This window comes from Elephantulus edwardii, unplaced genomic scaffold (genome assembly GCF_000299155.1).
Source record: "Elephantulus edwardii isolate Elephantulus edwardi_28Jun2011 unplaced genomic scaffold, EleEdw1.0 scaffold00206, whole genome shotgun sequence".
NCBI lineage: Eukaryota > Metazoa > Chordata > Mammalia > Macroscelidea > Macroscelididae > Elephantulus > Elephantulus edwardii.
This window is the reverse complement of record NW_006399956.1, coordinates 1857903-1864834: the sequence shown is the minus strand read 5'-3', so window position 1 is coordinate 1864834 and position 6932 is coordinate 1857903.

The following is a 6932-nucleotide window of genomic DNA, read 5'->3' as shown; positions in this document are numbered from 1 at the left end:
CAAAGGTACCAATTCTTCTTCTGTCATAATTAGTCATTGTCTCTCTCAGATGTATATAGCAAGCAATTACAAAGACTATGGGCTGGATCAAAAGTGCCTTCATCCTCAAACTTACATCATTATTTCTCCAACACTGTAGACAGGTCCCTGACTGCAGACCTTCCCAGTGCAAGATGCCTTCTAATCTCCTGACTGCTGGCACCAAGTTTGATTGTGGATCCAAGTAAAATAAGAAAATTGACAGTTTAGTTCTTTTCTCCATCATGTTTCTTGGTCCAAGGTGAGAATTTTTCTTTTCTTGACCTTGAGGAGCAATCCATACTGAAATCTTCCTTGATCTTCTACAAGGGCTTCAAATCCTCCTTACTTTCAACAAGCAAGGTTATATTATCTACATAATGTAGATTAATGATGAGTCTTCCTCCAAATCCTGATGCCACATTCTTCTTCATAGAGTCAAACTTCTTGAATAATTTGCTCAATAATTTATTCTGAATAATTTATTTGCTGTATAATTTATTCAATTTACAGATAGAATAGGTACACAGAAAGGATACAACTTTCTTAATTTTAAACCATGTATATTGCCTTGCTGTGTTCTCACAGTAGCTTTTTGGTCTAGGTAAAAGTTTCTCATAATCTCAGTTAAATGTCTGAGACCATTCTTCTCAATGTTAGTCATAACTTATAATGATCCACATAGTCAAATATCTTTAGCAAAGTCTATAAAGCACAAATAAACATTCTTTTTTTATTGCTTGATTTCAGCAAGGATTCATAGAACATCAGCAATGACATCCCTGGTGCCCTGGCCTATTTTAAATTTGGCTTCAACTTCTGGCATTTCTCTGTCTATGCACTGCTGTAACCATTTTTTCAAGATCTTCAGCAGTATTTTGCTTTCATGTTATATTAATGATATTGTTCAATAATTTTTACTTTCTGTTGGATAATTTTCTACTGAGTGGGAACAAATATGAATCTCTTCCAGTCAGTTGGCCAAGCAGCTGTTCTTCAAGTGTCCTGGCATAATCTGGTGAGTACATCCAGGCTGCATCTGTTAGTTGAAGTAGTCAATTGGTATCCCATAGATTCCTGGGGCCTTATTTTTGCCAATGCCTTCAGAACAAATTGAACTTCTTTTTTTTCTTACCATTAGGTTTGGGTGGAGGTTTTTTTTACCCTCTACTTTTGATCATTTGGTACTTCCTGAAATATTTCAGTGCTGACCAATTATTTTTGACACAATGAGTCTGTGAATTCCCTCCATCTTCTTTTGATGCTTCCTGTCAAGATTTTTTCCCATAGAATTTCTAAGTATGACAATTTGAGGCTTATATTTGTTTTTCAGTTTTTTTAGGCTGAAAAATGTTGAGTGAGTTCTTCCCTTTATTCTAAAATTCTAGATCTCTGCACATTCCTTCATAATTCTTTGCTCTGTCTTCTGGAGCTGCCTTTGAAATCTTCTGTTCTGCTCTTTTACTTCTGTAATCTGTAGGTAGTTGTAATGCTAACCCAAATAAAGACATATTTTATATGCTGATGCTGTAACATGTCATCAAGTTGAAACCAACTTATAGGTGACCTTCTAGCGGGTTTCCATAGGCAGTAAATTGCACAGGGGGAGATTGCCCCTCCTCTCCCCATGAAGCATCTGGTGGATTCAAACCACATGTCTTTGGCATTGGACTGCAGCTTCTTATCACTTGGCCATCAGAGCTTCCTACACATTGCATAGTGGTATAACTTCACGTTGGAACCAACCCATAGCTCACCCTCCAGGCTGGTTTTCAGAGGTAGTTAATTGCATGGGAAGAGATTGCCCATCCTTCTTCCACGGAGCAGCCGGTGGATTCTAACTGCAAGCCTTCAGTATTGCAGCACAGCTTCATGCAAATGTATTTATAGAAACATATTTTATTTTTTGTTTCTGTATTTCTCATGTAGAACATTCCTTTTTCCTCTAAATTAATGTATTTGTACTCAGTGTGGCTAATAACCATTTGTTGTTGTTGTTAGGTGTCATTGAGTCATAGATGACTCATAGCGACCTTATGAACAAAAGGCCTGAGCCTTTCATAGAGCCTGAGCCTGTTCATGGAGTTTCCAGAGGCAAGCCATTTCGGAAATAGATGCCACTCCTGCTTCCAGACTTGTTTTAATCGGGAAGCTCCAGCAAACACTGTCCACCGTTGGTAGCCATTTTCAGATTTGGCACATCAGTGACACAGTGTTCAGCATCACAGCAACCACGAGTTACTTCTGTACAGCAATGCACAGACCAGTGCTACACCACCTAGAAGAATGTTTGACAGGAAAACAATTTGAACCCAGCCTGAGGGCCACAGATTAAAATCACCCACCTTGAGCTTGGTAGCATAATTTTCTGTCCACTAGGCCACCGTAGCTCTCTCTATGTTGTCGTTGTTATTGTCGTTAGGTGCCGTTGAGTCAGAGAGGACTCATAGCAACCCATTTAGAGGAAAAAATAATCCAATTTCATGATTTAAATCAACAGTTTTTTTAAGAAATTAAAATTATCAAAGTGGTATACAGTGTCTAGGTTTAAGTGATATTTGATGAAAATTTTGTTTCAGTGTTGTATACATATAAGTACATCGGCTTGGCATATGAAATAAAATACATCTCTTACTGTGGGTATTAGTCAAAAGTTTTTGACATTTACAAATATAAAGCAATTGAATTTTAAAAAATATTGTCATCTAGGGATCACAAATAACTACCCTAAACTTTAAAAAATGCTTTATCAATATAGTCATAATTTTGAAAAGATGTCATTTTGTCCCACATGTTTTATATCCTCTGATCTGGGGAAAATGAATTTATAAAATGTAACTCAACAGTATATAGCTGACCATTTTGGATCATTTTCAAGTATAAAACAAAGAAACACCAAACCATGATATTCTAGTCAATTTTGGACTCTTAGCATTTAACGATATAGGGATAAAGGTTTTATATAGATACAGATATGGAACTTGGGTGCTGTAGTCTGTAGGCAGTTGTGCTCCTAACCCAAAGCCTGAGGCTCTTTAGCAGTTCTGATCTACCAGCAGTTTCTCTAGACAAAGATGGACAACAATCTCCTATCAGATTTACAGTCTCCAAAGCCCAATGGAGAGTCAATTACGAGTCAGTTCTAACCTGACAAAATTTAGTTATAAATATATATAAATTATATATATATTTTATTCTGTTATGTGCCGTGGAGTCAGAGCTGACTCATAGTTGACCCTCCAGTGAGTTTTAAGACGCATGCGAGGAGATTCCTCATCTTTCCCCTAGAAAGCAGCTAATGGATTTGAATTTCCTACTCACTAGGCCACTAGAGTGCTCTTAAATATCATATTTATATATTTATATGTGTATACATACACATATACACAATATTTTTATTAGAAAAAAAAAGGTCATGCCCAAAATTGTTGTTTTTCTCCCACCTTGCCACCTATAATTCAGGAAAGTCTTTCAGTGCTAGAAGAAAATTTGAGTGATTTGTTGTGACAAGACTCAACTCAACACACTGTTAAAGAGTAGATTTTATCACATAGTGACCCTCCATTGGGTTTCCAAGGTTATAAATCTTAACAGAAAAAGATTGTCCTTTTCACTCGTTCATTTACTGCTGCCATATTGGACTATTATAATAGCTGGCCCTCCAGACGGTTGTATGAGGCTATAAATTACAGTAGAAGAGATTGTCATTGAATAAGGATGACAGAGAAGAACTGATGCCTTAGAACTGTGATGCTGGAGAAGAGTACTGAATATCCCATGGACTGCCAAAAGAACAAACATATGTCTTGGAGAAGGTGCAGCCAGAGTCTTCATTGGAGGCAAAGGTGATAAAGCTTCATCTCACATACTTTTAGCATTTTGCTGTGGAGAGGCTATTACTTGGAGGTTAAGGGGATAGCAAAACAGAGAAAGACCCTCAGCCAGGTAGATTAACATAGTGACTGCAGCAATGGGATTAAATGTGTCAGAAATTGTGAGGATGTCACAGGATAGGATAGGATAGGATAGGATAGGATAGAGCTCAGATCTGTTGTTCATAGAGTTACTGTGACTCATACTTGATTCAATAGCACCTAACTCTTACAACACGCCTTGAAGCAACTGATAGATTTGAACTGAATGAGAGGTACTACCTTTGGGTTAACAGTACAACTCCCTGTGACATACCACCAGTGCTCCCTCTCAGAGCCTCTGGTGTATTCAAACCAACCCAGCATTTTGACCTTCTGTGTATCAGCATAATAAGCCATGCTCATGATGTCATTCTACTCTGTCACATGAGGTCACCATGAATTGGGATATATTCAACAGCAAAAGGTATGTTCCCTTCCCTCAAACATAAATAGGCCATGATCATTGACATACCATCTCAGTTATCGAAGCTAGCAAAGAAATTCAGCACTCTCCTTTTGGTTTTCAAAACTACAGGTGATGGCAACCTACCTCTGGGTAGTGCTTTAAGTCTGTTTTCTGGTAAGCTATTTCATCAGATATGCAATGTTCACAAAATCTTAGCTTTCACTAGAATCTACGCACAAACCCTTTAAAAGAAGCTTCGTTAGTATTCTTACCCAGAGTTATCCAACTATGACCTACAATTGCACAAGAGGAAGGGTGTGTATAAGGAAGAAACAGGGGAAAAGAAATCAAAGAACCAGGCATTGCCCCAAGATAGGTACTTCTTTGGGCATAGTAAAAGACGAGGCCAACTTCCATGGATGAATTACTAAAATACTAAAAAATACATTGTCAAAAAATTGTTCAAAGTTTGCATTTAAAATAATGACAAAAAAGATAATAAACTAGAAGACTTTGTCCATCATCATTCATAAAAATGTGATAAAGAAAAATAATGGAAACTGCAAAGATGTACCTATTCCACAACTAAAATATATTCTTTTCTATTTTTTCCCAATAGTCTTCTTCAATAAGTATTTGTATAAAAGAAGTATGTTTCTCCACATAAACTTCAATCACTCTTTAGCTAAAACTGTCCCTTGCTTCCTTACATCAATTGATATGGCCTTGAAAATATCACAATGGTATGAAAACTACTTGAAAGCTTAGGGGAGGGTCGGGGACATTAAATGACTCCTGTGAGCAGCAAAGGTGAAGCTTACCTGCTCCTCAGCAAAGCTCTGGGAAAGAAAAAAAAAAAACAAAAAACCCTCATCAATTAAGAGCTGCAGAGAAAATACAGTTCTAGGAAAAAGTCAAATTTCCCTTTGAACAAGAAAGTGAAGATATGAAATTTAGAATACAGGATATTTTGCTACTAACAAAATTCCAAATTAGGGGAAAAAAAGGATGATTTTAAAAATACTGTTCATTGACCACAAGTATTTCAAAATTTTGTTCATGGACCACAAGTATCAGCATCACTTGGGAACTTGAAGAAATGAAAATTCTCAGGGCTACAACAGAGCTACTGCATAAGAAACTAACTCAGGCCAAGAAAGCAAAGCTTTAATAAACCCACCTGGTGATTCTGATAAACACTAGTATTGGAGAACACTTTGGAAAAAACAGAAAATGTGTAGATTCTCTTGGGACTTAAATTGTGGAGGTTGGCTTAGGAATCTGGGGATTTTCTAGTGGCTAACTGTCTCATCTCTCTTGTGAAGGGTCAACAAAGGAGAGGAAGACCCTTAACAAGATTAGTTAACACAGTGACTCCAGCAATGGGCTCAAGCATGTCAGAAATTATGAGGATGGCAAAGGACAGGACAGAGTTCATATTCATAGGGGTGCTATCAAACTTGACTCAATGCCACCTAACAAGAGTAACTTGCTAAAATTGTTTTCTGTTGGGCTATATGGTCACCATACAACAGCTTCCACTAACAAATATCTCTTTCAATATTGTATCTCTAAGGATTTTATTTAAGAATGGGTTTTTTCCCCTTTTTTATTTAACCCTCTTGTTTAACAAGTTAACAAGACCTCATGGAGGGCTTTTGTATTTAAAGTTGGTTGTTATTATATTTTGGAGAAACATTCTTCTAAGTAATATAGCACTCTTCTGTCAATATGCTGTACTGAGGTAACCTGGGGTTTCTGTGATGCTGAACCTTGTGCCATTTGGGTATCAGCTGCCATAATGATTTCCCATGGTGGACAGTGTCTGGTGGGGCTCCCAGTTTAAGACAGGATTAAAAGCAGGAGTCGCATCCACTTCCTAAGCAAAATGCCTCTGGAAACCCTACAACATTTGAGAAACAATTATAGTTATAGAAAGGCTTTGGGTCTTTTGTTTGTGGGGTGACAATGAGTAATGCTCAACTCAACAACAATCAACAACAACAAGGGTTTTGTTAGGAGTTTTTTGGTATTCTAATAACAGAAAGCAGTTGCTAATGAGTTAAACAAGGGGTAAAAAGGAAGACAAAATCCTTATAAAGTATCAAAGCTGACAACATAATGTTATCTAGTAAAAAGAGAGAGAGACAGACTTCTTTTTGTATTTTTGCTTCAATTGACTCTCTTTGGAGCAGTTTCCAGGACCAATTGAATGGGACATGCACCCTGATCACCTAAAGTTTGAGATGTGGTGCAATACACTCAAAACATGGGCTTATCTACTTGGGGAGAGTGATAAGAGGGTAATTTCTCAAAGGTGTGCTGTTGGCTTGAAAATCATTGCCAACTACTGAGACTTGGTTTCAGGTTAAGGATTCAAGAATTAGATGTATAAATACAAGATATCTCTGTTCAAACGGTGAGAAAACATCTTGCTTTGCATTTACTATTTTTTTTATATTGGCTTCCATACACATTCATCTACATTGTCACTACACTACATCTCACACTTTATTCATATTGTGTTTTATACAATCATTTCTAGACATTGTTTTATAAAATTGATCACTATTGATCAATGCCCACCATTACCC